Below are 16,138 nucleotides of genomic sequence, written 5' to 3'. Positions count from 1 at the left end.
TCTTTAAAAAATTCTAAAGTTGTATGCATAATTGTTATATGTATATAAATAAAAAAATTATTGATTTAATCTTGCAATTTTATGATAGTTTTATAATATCGATTTATCTATAATTTTTCATAAATTTTTAATAAATTATTTACATCATATAGAAAACTTATTAATAATTTTTAATTTTTTTTTAAATTTTATATATTTTTATTAAATATATAAACTTTTGATGTAATTTTTATTTCACATTAAGTTTAATATTATATTTCATATAAAATTTTATTAAAAAAAGTTAATCTATTTCTTAAAATAAAATCAGTTTTCATTCAATTAATAGAAGAAAATAAATGTTGAATTACTGAAAAATATTTTTATATCAATAATGATTTATTTGTTAATTATAAAATGAATAATAAAAAATTAGAAACTTGTATATATAAAAAAAGTGAAGTGAATTTACACTAAATGAAATATTGACAATAATTTAAATTATCATAATTTCGTAAAAAATAATCGTAACTAATTTTAAAATGTGGAATCTTTACTTTCACAATATTGTAACAAATAGAAAAGCAAAGACACATTTAATATTATAATAAATATTGTAATATTGTAATAAATAAAGATAAAGATATACTTTTTCTCTAAAATTTGAAAAAATTTTTAATTTTAAAATTAAATCTCAATAATTTTGCTGCAAAGACATTGAAAAATTATTTTTTCTTTAATTAAATCTATAAGACTCAAAGATCGAAATGAAAACAATGAAAATTCAAAAAACATTCAATTTTTTATCATTTTCGATTATATTAGTATTAAATTAACACAATCATATTAATAATAAAACATTGATAATAGAAATCAGAACAAGCTTTAGAAAAAAACCTGTAAAGAAAAAAAAGAAAGCAATAAATAAAAATAATAAATAAAAATAAATAAAAAATAAATAAAAAAGAAATTTCAAAAAATTTAAAAAAAAATCAAATTTTCAAAAAATTATTAAAATCGGGAACATGACAGAAATATTTACAGTTAACATGTATTCAACAATTTGTAAAAAAACATAATAAGTATTCATGTAAGTGATATATATTGTTGATTGATAATCAAAATTATATGGAGCAAATATTTCGAAATTTAAAGCCGAGCATTGATTACATGCAAAAGAAAAAATTGTTCAAAATGTTGACTTTACAATACATTTAAAAATCATTGAAATCAAAATTTTTTATTCATTTCTAATAATTACCAATTTCTCTTATTTTTAATAAAATTTTATTATTATATATTGTAGGAATGTTGAATTTATGGGCCATGATACCGTAACTTTTTTCCTTCTTTATTTGGTCAATAGGATCGTAGAAGAAAGAGGGCCTCTTCATTCTGCTGTTTCAATTGGTTCATGAATTTTACCATAAGCTAGTCAAATGCACATATACAAAAATCTTTTGTTCAATACAACATTTGTAACAACTTATCAGAATTATATAGAATAATATTTCTGGTGGGAAAATCAGTTGATAGAGAAAGGAAATATAATTTCTGTAATTGAATTAATGAAAGGCTGTTTGAATGAAAATCAAATTATCGATGAGGAAAAAGTTCTGATGTAGAATATAATCAAATTATATATGGAAAAATTTCATTTTTTAATGAAATTATTTTAAGAAAATAAAACTAACACTGAAAATTTTTTAAATATAATTTTATAATTGTATAAGATATAACAAAATTATAAATTATCACTTCTTCAAAAAGATTTTTTTTTTGATAAAAAAATTATTATATATATTATACTATATATAGATTATTCCAAAAATGTGTTTGTTAACTAGAGATTTCTGAAATAATTTCAAACAACATTTTTGTAAAAACTTTTGTTTTTGTTATTAATAAAAAACTGGCCAATCATAAAGCATATAACTTAATCGAATCGCGACGGTAATATTGTTGCCAACCGAGTATGAACAAACAACATATGTCGAAGAAAGAATATATATTGAATGTATTATAGTTATTCATTGTTTGTGATATAATTTGATATAATTTTTTTATTAATAAAAAAATATTTGATATATTTAATATATTTTCATCAATATTTCGCATTTCAATTAGATTACATGTTCTGTAAATATTTTTTATTAATAATTCATTATCAAATCTGTAATAAAAGTTTTTACAAACAGAAATGTTGGTTTGAAATTAATTCAAGAAACGAATGTTATCATTTTTACTTATATATACAAACTTTTATTTAAATCAAAATTTTCAGATTAAATGAATTTTTTTGAATTGGATTCTCTGTAATGGTATTCAAATACATTTGTAAATCAATGTATTTATTGTTTCGAATTAAATTTTAATTTAATCATTTTACAAATTGCTATTGTAAAATGTATATACAAATATATATATATAATGTAAATATAAAAATTATCGTTGAAAAGAGATTTAGATTAGTAAAACTTTCTATCTGACATAATGAATTTTCATCGTATGTAATATGGAATAGCGAGCAACTTAAATACTATAATAACTATAAAATATATTGATTCAATATGTGTTGTATGTGTCTTAATCCATCGCAATTAGAGATTAAGCAAACTTCAAATTTTTAATTTTTATTTTAAGATTATAAATAAAATAGAAGATCTTTAAAATTCTTAATTTTTTAGAATCTTATTTTTTACTACTAATGATAATTTTAATAATTCATTTTCTTTTTAATATCTTACTTTTTTCAATATTTTTGATATTTAAACAAAGAAAACAATAAACAAGAAATTAATTTAGAAAATTCATTTAGTGATCTTTATCTTTCAACAATATTCGTTTCAAATATTATTGAGATGAATAGTATGCAGTTGCCACATTTTGCAGATAAAATTGTAAATTGGTAAATTTGATAGGAAGTAAGTATAGAAGGAATACTACATCATGACCCATATAATAGAGCGTGAGCGATGATAGTGATTATTATTTGCGAGGAAGTATGTCCGACCTATAATGGATGACTACTTTTGGAAATTTATGTTAGTTCCTTCGTTATGTATATATGTATATACTCAAATATATATGTAATACTGAAAATGAATCAAAAAATTGTATACTGAAAGATATAAATAATTTTATAATTATATTAAATTATTAATATTTAAATATTCGGAAATTTGCAATGCTAAATTATTTAGGATTCATTGATTTTATTTAAAATTTACAAGATATTGATTTTATTTTTTTTTAATTATTAAATTATTTTTATTGGATTGTGCATTCTATATTATTCAAAAATATATTATAATAATATATTATAAAAATAAATTATAAATAAATAAATAAATAAAAATCAAACATGTTTTTTCTGATAGAATTAATATTTTTTCTATTAAATAATTGCTTTACAAAAAATAGATTTTATTGATTTTAATATTTTAATTAAAATAAAAATATATAAAAATAAGAAAAGAATAATTAAATCCAAAATTTTAAATGACATATTTCAAATAAAAACAATTAAAAAATAAAAAAATAATTTATCTTTTTCTAAAAATTTATTCATAAAAAATAGAATCAAATTAATTTATGTACGTGATACATTTAAAGTAATAAATGTATTATTATATCTATTACATTTATATATTATATAATTATATACATTACATATAATATATTGTTGATAAATTAACTATCAAAACTTACAAAAATGAAGAATGTATACTTTTTTATATTGCTTATTAACATGTTTTGCGTTATATAATTTTATTGTAATAAATTATATAGATGTAACATTTTTAATCTATATTTATATATATAATTATAATATATATTCTATTTTTATGAATATATTAGATCTATTGAAAATCAACGAATCATTTCTTGCATTTTTTTCAATTGCTAATTTTGGAGCAACACATGCAGTATGAATCTTATATTTATGAATATCGTCGTAAATATGTAAATCAGTCTTCTCTTCCATAGATTCCCTTGATATTAGTTTGACAAGAACACGCAGCACAATTAATCAACATCTGAATTCTCAACAATGACACTGTTGGCACATTTCCGGTCGCAAAGCAGCCGCCACGAAATTGTAACATCATACACGTGCGCAATTGAGATATCACGTATGCCTCTAATTCTCAGTCACCAATCGATGTGTCTCTTCCTAACAATATTTCGAAATGAGAATGCATATACGATGAATCGATGGAAACACCGAACTTCCAAATACGCTTTCCATGTAACTAGGTTCCATTATATTATCTGCAACGATGCCACATTGCTTATAAGCTGTAATATTGGTATTCTCTCTATTGTTTGACGAGCAGTTATGATTTCGATTACATAACTCGACTTATTTTATTTCACATTCACCTCTATGTTAATAAGTAATTTATTGAATAACTGAAATATGATCTCATGATATATAATTTTGATTTTAACATTAATTCTGCAATAACATTATTTCTTCGTGTTATTAAAAAATAATAAAGTTTCTTATAATTTTTTTTTAAAAAATACATTATCAGATATCAATTATACATCTTATTTATACATTATATTTATTCGGAAAACAATTAATCTTTTATATCTAAATGTTTCATCGATATAACACTTTTAAAAATTTAATATATATAATACTTAATTCTTTTTTGCATTATAAAAATTGACTGTAGATATATATAGTTTTTTATATTGATATATCATATCAATTTTTTTTTTAAACAAAAATTAATAATACGATTTTCTATTATTACTGTTGGATTTATATTTATATATTAGGCGATTTACAAATTAATTCCAATCATTTATTTTATTTAATTTTAATAATTTGATTTAAGTAATTTAAGTAATTTAATTTAAGTCGATGTTTGTTCAATCAAAAAGTTACTTAATATAAATATGATTTTAATAAATAATTTTGAATATAAATAATATACGTTAAAATAATAATTTATAAGTAGATTTAATGTAAATAATTTTAACTTAAATGCAAAATAAAATTATGTACTTATATAATATCAATTTTAAATAACAATTTAAGAATTTATACCTTAAAAAATAAATTGATTTTAAAAAATAAAAAATAAATTAAATAAATCTTATATTTATTATTTATTTTTCAATACATCAATGTAAATATAGATACAGGAATAAGGAAAGATCTCATTCATTGTAGGAAAATTAATAGAAATTGCTAATGAATCGAATAGATTTTTTAATTTAAAACTAATAAATTGTTTTTAATTCTGAAAAAAAGAGATTTCATATCTATTAAACTAATCATATTTAATAAATCTAAAATTATCTATCTATCTAAAAATTATTATTAGATTTAATATATTAAACTAATATTATGTTAATATTACTAAAAATATAAGTATAAATAATATGTATAAATTTTAAAATCATTGATATAGATGTAGATTGAAGTTTAATATGATTAAAATGAATATAATAAAAATAAAAATAAATAAATATTAATTATTAATAGATAAATAATTAATCATTTCTATAATTTCAAGAAAAAAATTAATTTCTATTATTTTCTATCTCCTATTTCAAATAATTAAAAAATCTCTCTTTTATCGACATTTCTATTAACAAATTCTTCTAATTCCTTATATAATTTTCAGATACAAAAATGCTTGTAATTCCTTCTTAATAATGTTTTTTATAACGTTTTTAATTGTTAATATATTAAATGATGAAAATATTTATTTAATTAGGATTCGATTTTCTTACTTTAATATCAATGGATCCATCAGTTCAATACATTGAAAATATCGGTTCATCAAGTATGTATTTATTACATGCAAGAATAAGAATCATTAGTGATAGAATTCGAGTAACTGCGAAATTGGCATCGATTTCTTTTCTGTAATTATGATTATAGCGAATTCTATCTATCTTTTCTCCTTTTCTTTGTCTTATTCTGAATCAATGATCTGAATCCTTCTAGCCATTTTTCAAAATGTTCTGAAGTACAATATGGTTTACTGACTTATCGCGTGTTCCATGGCGATTCGTTCATCGTAAAGACGGTCCTTTAAGAGGTTGTATTACCGTGGGCCATGTCGTCGGCACTGATAATTAGGAATCGTTTACTTACACGCTTAAGTTTCCTGTGGACGGGTATTGTGAGGAACCGAAGCATAGAAAATGAGAAGTTCTGCATAATAGCCGACCATTGTAACCCTCGTCTACCTATCCTCTCCCCTTCTCGTTTTGAGATCGCCTATTACAGTAGAACACCGTTCTAGATTCTTGGTTCGATAGTGATGTAGCCTCGTTGATTCATTGATCAAATTTAATAACTCGCCTGATTCATCATTGATTAATTAGATTATTTTTGGGGTTAAGAGAATTAGTATTGTTTGATTTAATATTGAATTTGTTTCTTCGTTTGAATTGGATTAATTAATACGTATTTACTTACGATGGATTAATTTGTATATTATCTGTTGGATAGAAGATTTTAAGTTTAATATGGATTCTCACAAAGAAAGAAAAAAAAGAGATGATATACATATAATATTATTGAATATGTGATGGGTCATTGAATTATTAATAATAATTTTTTCTTTCTCTCATTCGTCAAAGTTTTCTCGTTACACGTATAACAATTTTTTCTGTTTATCTGTCTGTCTGTCTCTCTCTCTGTCTCTCTCTATTTATCTATCTATCTATCTATATATATAGTAAGATCATAATTGATGATTATCGATAAAAAAGGTTTCAAGCAATTTTTTTTTTCGGGGGAGAAAACAATCAAATCTCGTCGATTATAATGAGAATATATCGTCATTTTCATTTCGTTAAAATAAAGAAAAAATAATGAAACTTTATGTGTAATATCATGAAAGAGATTTTTTGTTAAATTGCTCTGTATGTAATTCATTATATACATAAAATTTTTTGTTAAATTGCTCTGTATGTAATTCATTATATACATAAAATTTTAAAATTATTTTAAAATTAGAATTATCGTTAGTTGAAATTTCTTGTAATATAATATAATATAATTGATTTCTTGAATGATTCTTTATAAATTAGAAATGTTACATGAATATTTATGGATTGAAATGTGATGAAAAAATAAGCAATTGATGAGCAAAATTAATAAAAAAAAAATAAAATAGTAATAGGAATATTATAAAATAATAAAAACAGTAAATAGAAATGTTTTGCATCATTCATTCGAGTTTTTTTTGCTGAAAATATAGAACTTACAAAAAGTTATTTCATATAAAGTCGTTAAATTTACAAGATTTGATAGAAATTAAAACAAAGAAAAGATGATGAAATATATATTTATAATTTTATAAAAAAAATTGATTAAACTTTACACAGTATATATATTCAGAATATTAATATATTCATATATTTGATACAATATTAATATATTTGATACTTTAAAGAGAGTCGATTTTAAAAATCAAAATAAACACAAAAATTAATATATAAAATATCCATTAAGACTTATTTATAAATAATTAAAATTTGAATTAAACAAAACAAAACAAACTATTCTTTATCACACCGTATCATCGCATTGTCCTCGCCACGCTTCACCTAATGTAAACATCGTTCATAATTTAATAAATAAGTCTTATCCAATATTTTTATTTTTGTTTTTGGCTTTTAAAATCGATTTTCTAAAGATATATTATATATATTTTTTCACGAATACATTAATATTCTGTAAAATATAATTCAAAATGAAATGTTAATAAATCAGGATAAAAATTCGAAGTTTGAAAATTGAAAAAGATAATTAAAATCATTAGTGATTTATGAATATGTAGATACAATTCTGAACATTAATCATAATATCATATTTCATTAAAAATTGAAAAATTGAAGTATAAAAGAAAAATGTTTAGAATAAAATATTTGAATTTATCATCTGAACGAGGTAATAATAATATAACTGTTTATTGACTTTCAGAAGAATATTTAGGATGAATGAGGAAAAAAAAGAAAGATAGAATGAAAGAGAATAAATGCAATATAGAATAAAGAATATGAGAAAATGTGAGGCAATTTGTAGGAGTTTTCTGAGAAAGAATTTTGTGCAAGCCAAAGAAAAATTTGCGAATTTGTTCTTTTTTCTAAAAGTTTTTTTTATTCGATAAACAATATTTTATTTATTATAGTGCTCTTTTTTTTCTATTATAGTGCTCATATTTCTAAATTCAGATATATATTTGAATTTCTTTTTTTTTTTAATTTTTATATGTATATTATTGTATAGAAAATCATTTTTCAAAAAAAAAAAATATAAATAAAATTGCCTTTTGAAAGAAATTTCAATTTAAAAAATATTCTTTTTCAGAGAAATTTAAAAAAAATTTTCTTTATGGCATGTTATATTCTTTTATTTTTTTAATATAATTTTATATATAATTTTTAATATAAAAATTTTTTTTTAATATGATTTTTTTACTTATTAAATAATTTATGTTTTTTTAATAATAGATAACTTAATATATAGTAATAATAATATATATTGATATATATGAAAAATATTCATTCAATAGTAAATTTAAAAAAAATATTATAAATTTATACAACATAACTTTATACAATAAATATAATTTTATTAATAATATATATATAAATATATAAACAAAAAAAAATATAGAGAATAATTTACAAAAAAAATTGCAATACTTATATCTATAGTTAAAATACTTATAAATATTTACATATTTAAAAAGCGTGTTCGTATAGTTATATTTTATAAGATATAAGATATAAATATTATATATATATATAACGATATAACTTAAATAATAAAAATATTAAAAAAATTTATTTAAAATATAACGTAACGTAAAAAGATAAGAATATGGAATACATTTATAATTATAAATTATGAGAACATTATTAAATAGTGTAAAAAAATCACAAAAAAGTTAGTCAATATAATTAAAAATTTACTAATAATTATTTTACTATTTCTTCATTAATAATTATCTTATTATTTCTTCATTAATCATGAATAATTGAAATTATTTGTAAAAGTTATCAAAGAAAGATTAAAAATAGTTTGAAAATTGGAAAATTTATTACACATCACTTTTTTATAAGATCATTTTATATTATGATAAAATAGTCTGTGTATAATAATACTTATGATAAAAAATATTACATAAAAAATTAGAAAAGAAATTGCAATTTACAAAAAGTGTGATTTATAAACAAAATTATGAAATTTTAAAATATTATTAATATAATATAATAATGAAAGATCTTAAATTTACAAATTTATTTTCTTTTAAATGATTTGTGAACACTTATTACCTGCGAGATTTATAACATTTTATTAAAAGAAGAATGGAAAATTTTTTTATTATTTTTATGTTTTTATTATTTTTTTATTATTTTTATACTTTTATATTTTTATACTTTTTTTATTATTCTTGCTTGCCAACTTCTATTCGTCATCGTCACAGTACAACTCGTGAGATTGCAAAGAAGCTTCATATATCACATACATGCGTTGAAAACCACTTAAAACAACTCGGCTATGTTCAAAAACTCGATATATGGGTTCCTCACGAACTGAAAGGAAAGCATTTAACGCAACGCATTAACAACTGCGATTTGCTAAAGAAACGTAATGAAAATGATTCATTTTTAAAACGACTAATAACTGACGATGAAAAATGGGTTGTTTACAACAATATCAAGCGGAAAAGATCGTGGAGCAGGCCACGTGAACCAGCTCAAACAACATCTGGTATTCATCAAAGCTGGTATTCATCAAAAGAAGGTTTTGTTATCAGTTTGGTGGGATTACAAAAGAATTGTCTATTTTGAACTCTTACCACCCAACCGAACGATCAATTCTATTATCTACATTAAACAACTAACGAAATTAAACAATGCAGTTGAAGAAAAGCGGCCCGAATTGACAAATCGAAAAGGTGTTGTATTCCATCATGACAATGCAAGGCCACACACATCTTTGGTCATTCGGCAAAAATTATTGGAGCTTGGTTGGGATGTTTTGCCACATCCACCATATAGTCCTGACCTTGCACTATCTGATTACTTTTTATTTCGATCTTTACAAAACTCTTTAAATGGTAAAAATTTCAATAATGATAATGATATCAAATCGTACTTGATTCAGTTTTTTGCTAATAAAAACCAGAAGTTTTATGAACATGGGATTAGGATGCTGCCTGAAAGATGGCAAAAGGTCATTGATCAAAATGGGCAACACATTACAGAATAAAGTTATTTAGTTCCATGAAAAAATTGTCTTTGATTTTCTAAAAAAAATCCACAATTACTTAGTTGCAAACTATGAATTTTGAATGAACTAATGATGACTGATTTCTAACTATATTCTGATGTAAACTGTATCGAATTCTATCTATCCTAAATTCTATTTTATTCTAGGAGATTTATCGCGGGCCTTCGTTTTTCCTCCAATGATTATTTTCCGTAAAAATGCAAAGGGGATTAGAAGAAGTCATGTTAGAAAGAGGTTTCATCAGGATTACATCGCAACGCGTAGGGATCAGGATCTTTGTGCTCACTTTCATGGTGGTCTTTCGTACCAATGTGATTTGTGATGGCCATTGCTGCTATCTCTGTTTAAATTGAAGATTTGGAAAACGTTAGGGAACTGTACCCACTTGTAAATTACTATTAGACTATTAAAAATACTCTGTTGAAAATAAAATCCAAGCTATATGACCACTTTACAAATCTTGGGTTTGTCCTTAATAAATTTATTATTATTACGTTTAATCATTACGATTATTGTCGCACAAAAATTAAAGTTACATTATAATTAAAGTATGCGATATTCTGGATCGTAATGTTATATTGATATATACGAAATTTCTGATTGAGCATTATTTCTAGGATTATTAATTAAACATAGGATTACATTGATTTCAAGAAAGAAAAAAGTCTAAAATAATTATAATATTAGATAAAATATGATAACCTATAAGAGAATTTCAATAATATTTAGCATTATTATATTTTCGCAAACAAATTATAATGAAGAAAAAAAATTATTCGGAATATAAAAGTAAAATATAATTAAAATATTTATATTTATTCTAAGAAAAAGACAACTAAAATAATTAGTTTGAATAATGAAAAAATTATTTTGTATATCAAAGAAATATCAATAGAAATTTTAATTTATATATTTTTATAAAATATTAACTTTAAAATTTTTAAATTTCACTTTCTTTATGATAATTTGTCATAAATTACATATCAAAATCAATAAAGCAAGCTTCTTCGTCAAAAATAATTCAGGAGAATTCAAGAATATTTAAATCTTAAAAATTTTATCTAATTATATATCAATTATATATTATCAATTAATACAATTTACAAACGAAGAAACAAATTATATTGACAGTTTAAGATTTCTAATTTTTATAAAAAATAATATTTAACAATTGATTATAGCATTATATTGATTTCGAGAATACTTACGTATCAATAATAATTCACAAAACTTAAAAAAGAAAATTAATTTTCTTAAAAAATCAATCTAAAAAATTAATTAAAATTAACATTTTATAAATCACATATTTTCAAGCGTACATATTTTTAATTTTCATACAATAATTTTAAAAAATTATTAATGCAATAATTTATAAAAATTTGTTAGCTTATATAAAAATAATGTATATCTTATATATGAAATAATATATATAAAATAATACATTATTATAAAAATTATGTTATATATATATTATTTTACATAAAAAATACAAAATATATAAGAAATCGATTTGTTATATACATTTTGATGTTATTATCTAATAATAATAAAGAAACTAAAAAAAATCATATCAAAATTTTTATTTCATATTATTTTATTTTTTATTTTGAAAGTAGCGAACTTAAAAATTAAAAATAATTTTTATTTTATTAAATATCATTTTAAAATCAAATTTATTGAAGAAGTATTGAATATAAAATTTTTTTTTCCATCGAATAAGAATCTGAAAAAAAAATGCAAATTTTTAAAAAAAGAAAATTATTTTTCAAATAATGTTGAAAATAAATAGGATATATTATTATACTTAACTTTTTCTTGAAAAAAATTTCATTATTTTTGAGATATTTAGATGTGAAAATTTTAAATAAACATCCTATAGATACAATTAAATATAAAATACTTCAAGTTTCCATTTACAAAAATAATCAAATATATCCAGAAATAAATAAAAAAAATATATCTTTTTTATAAATATTTTTTTAGAAATAAAAAAAATAATTATATTATTATTTTAATGTTTGTTGAAAGTTATATAATTAGATTGATAATATCTATGCATATATAAATTTAAAACGCATAAAAATATATAGAATACACTTATAGTATGTAAAAATATATATAGTATGTATAGCACATAATATGTAAAAATATATAATAAGATGAAAATGTAGAAACATTCGTTAACTAGAAATTTATAAATTAATTTCAAACCACAATTTTTCTTTGCAAAAATTTTTGTTATGCTTTATTAATAAATTATTAATAAAAAATACTCGTTAATCATGGATCGCGTATTTAAGTTGCGATAATAAGATTAGCTGCCGCGAGAGCATCAACAAATTTAATATATGTCGAAGAAAATTTATGAATATTATAATTTATTCATTTGTGAATTCGATATAATTTTTTGTCGATAAAAAATATTTATTATATTTATATTTTCATTTTATATAATTATATTTATATTTTATATAACATTTTATATATAAAATAGAAAAATAGAAGAATTTTTTTTATAATATTCAAAGACAAATTATAATCAGACAAATTACTATTTTTGTTTCATTTTTTCAGTCTATAAAACATTATTTCTTATTAAGTTTTTCTGAGGTTTTACTGAGATATAAGTTGAACAAGAAGAAGTTTTGATATTCGAGTAACTTGAATGATATTTTTTTATCATCATCATCTATAACTATACATTTAAATAATTATATAATAAATTAACATAAAATAAAATATAAATGAATCTTTTTAAATGAATATTGATGCCAATAGATAATCGTAGCTCGAATGTAAAAATTTGTAGATGTTTCGTCCTCTGTCGAAATGTAACATTTGTAAAATTTGTATTTATATTTTATCATTAAAATGAAATAAAGTTAATTTATATCCTTAAAATTCCTATGAAAATTTTATTATTATTATTATTATTATTATTATTATTAATAAAATTCTCGATTCAACTTGTTTTCTTTTTAATTTTTTCTTTTAATTTTTCAATCTTCAATAATAAATTGCTTTAATAAGTTAATCATAAATTAATTATTATTTGTATAATACTAAATCCTCTTTATATTTTCATTGATATAATAATATTCTGCTATATATTTATTTATACCATAAATAAAATCAAGGCTATTATTTATTTTCTTTATCTAAAAAATTAACAAAAATATCTTTATATATATAACGAAACTTTAGAGAATCTAAATCATAAATTATATTGGCATTAAAGAAGTTTTATAGAATATCTAGACAAATGTTGGAATTTCAATATTGTTAGAATAATAAGTAAGATTACTTGATAGATTACTTGATACAATAGAAATTCTATCGTCTATTCAAGCCATCGATTAGATTAATACTTATCTAAGCTATAAATCAGCTGTTACAAAATTTAAATTATTTCATAAGAAAAGATTATCATGTGACTTCTTCATTCATTATGAGCACAAAAAAAAGATAAGTAATACTAGTTGATGAGTTAAAACTAATTTTTATTATAATTATTATATACATATATAATGTAAGTTAAATATAGAAAGAAATTTTAAATAGTAATTAGTAAAAGTCATTAAAATAAAGTTTTATTATCAACAAAAGATATTGAAATCTTTAAATTTCAAACAAAAATAAAATTTATATAATCCAAATAATTTTTCAGTGATTCTTCAATTATAGTACAATTTTAATATTCAATAAGTAATTTGGAATTGGAAATTTTACTTTATTAATTATTATTATATTTTGAATATAATAAAAAAGAGAACTAATATAATAATAATAATAATTAAAAAAAAGTAAATATAATTAAAATTTACATAAATAGAGCTAAATTTTATTTCATATAAATCTTTCTTTAAAAAATTCCTATAATATTAAATTTGATTGAAATTCATATTCAAGATTGAAAATTCTTTTAGATATATTGTTAAATTATTTTTTTCTGTAAATTTAATTCCCTAGCTTATTTTTTGTGCATTCTTTGTGCAGATATAAAAAATAGATTTATAAAAAGATTCCCAGTGATATATTATATTTTAATTTGATTAATTTGGATGATTTCTTTGAAAGAAAATTTAAATGAATAAAATAAATAAAATTCAATTTAAAAACAAGAATCCATGTACGTGTATATATTCATTAAATTAAAATCTAAATATTGCTCTTGCTATTAAAAAATACTAATACTATATCTATTTACATTAAAGATTTCTAATATCCAGAAAAAAATTATTCGAAAATGTATTCGTATCTTATCACTAATATAATTTAAAAATATATGAAATGTATAAATGTTCATTAAAAAGAATTAAATCAAAAACAACTTTCTGCATATTCTTTTTTACATTCTATTTTTATTTTATTATATTTGATTAACTGTTATACCTGCTAAATCATAATCTTAAAGAGATTAAGATCAAGAAGAGATCAAGTAGAATCAAGAATAGATTAAAGTTTTAATAGATAGTGTTATATATATAATAATTATTTATTTATATAAATGTAGAATTGAAACGTAGCAAGGTTAATTCTTTGTTCATATTTTTAATATTCATTTTTAATATTCATATAGAATATTAAAATTTAATATTGATGGATTCAATAATATGGGAAATAGAAAACATGGTCGCATATCAGACATTCTCTGACATGCATCACACATTGACTTTTTTTCTTCCCCAATCGGGGAAAGACGCATCTCATTCCTTCTCACGTATATTCGTTTGATCAGAGGCATGGAATTCCTCTTCTCTCTCCTCGCCTTTTTCGCTTCGCCATGTGTGTTCAACTATAGAGATTCTCTCTTTCATCATCATTCCTATATAAATATAAAAATGCTTATTTTTAATTCAATTAATTTTACCAATTAATATATAAAATTTTATTTTCATTTCTTTATGTAATATAGAAGTATACGTACAATAGTAGATGTACAATAAATAATACATCATATAAATATTAAAAAAAAAAATCGAAGATTTTAAGAATCTTATAATATGAAAACAAGCAAAAAATGTCAATTAACATAGATCTTGCAATCAATTTTTTCGATATAAAATTAATTTTCATCTGCAAATGTAGTCTTGAGTTGACAATCTTAATGATCTCTTGAATCTTTATTTATATTTAAATATTGTAAAAAAATTCATTTGTGACATTAAATTTTCATAAATAATAAAAATCTATTCAACATAATCAATTTGTATTAAAAGAATTAATTGCACATTTTTCGTTCCATTTGGTAAACATTATAAATGCTTGGACATTTTTTTTAATATTTTTATTTTATAAGAATTTTTTTTGTTTATACTATCATCATTGTAAATAATATGATCATATATAATTTTGTTATTTATTTAAAAAAAAAATCTATTATTTTTTCACAAATGATTAAAATAATTCAATTATTTTTATAAAATAGTTGCTAATAATGTTAAGAAAAAAGATTAATTATTTATATCTAATATTGTATTCTAAGATTAATAAGTGAATAGATGTTGTCGAAATATACAAGATATTATAATCTTAAAAGAGATAATGAAATTCTAAATAATGAGAAGCATGATAATGGTATATAGAATTTCTTTTTAAAGATTCTTTATTTATGAAACTCTTATTTAATGAATGAGCAATTAAAAATTGACTGTTGGAAATAAGAAGTTTAACTAACTAACAGACAGTTTCTCAGCAGTTAATTTTTAATAGTATATTCCGAAATAGAAAATCACAAAATAGTTATAGATGTATTCATATTTATAAAAAAAGTTTAAAATAAAATATAATCTATAAGTTCATTGTCAAAATTATTCAATTAACGTTTCCAGATCTTGATCTATCTCTAATAAATCTAATAAATCTTATAAATTTTGT

General features: G+C 20.0%; 1 protein-coding gene across 1 annotated transcript in view; it reads left to right on the top strand.

The window, feature by feature from the left end:
- The window catches only part of LOC411986, a 339,481-nt gene extending 328,560 nt beyond the window's left edge, over positions 1–10,921 (top strand). The window contains exon 24 of the transcript XR_003305069.1: positions 10,408–10,921. The gene's annotated coding sequence lies outside the window, so the exon portion shown is untranslated. The remainder of the gene's footprint in view (positions 1–10,407) is intronic.
- Positions 10,922–16,138: the final 5,217 nt, after the last annotated feature.

This window comes from Apis mellifera, linkage group LG7 (assembly GCF_003254395.2).
Source record: "Apis mellifera strain DH4 linkage group LG7, Amel_HAv3.1, whole genome shotgun sequence".
Lineage (NCBI taxonomy): Eukaryota > Metazoa > Arthropoda > Insecta > Hymenoptera > Apidae > Apis > Apis mellifera.
Note: the sequence above shows the minus strand (reverse complement) of the source record. Positions and strands in the feature narration are given on the sequence as shown.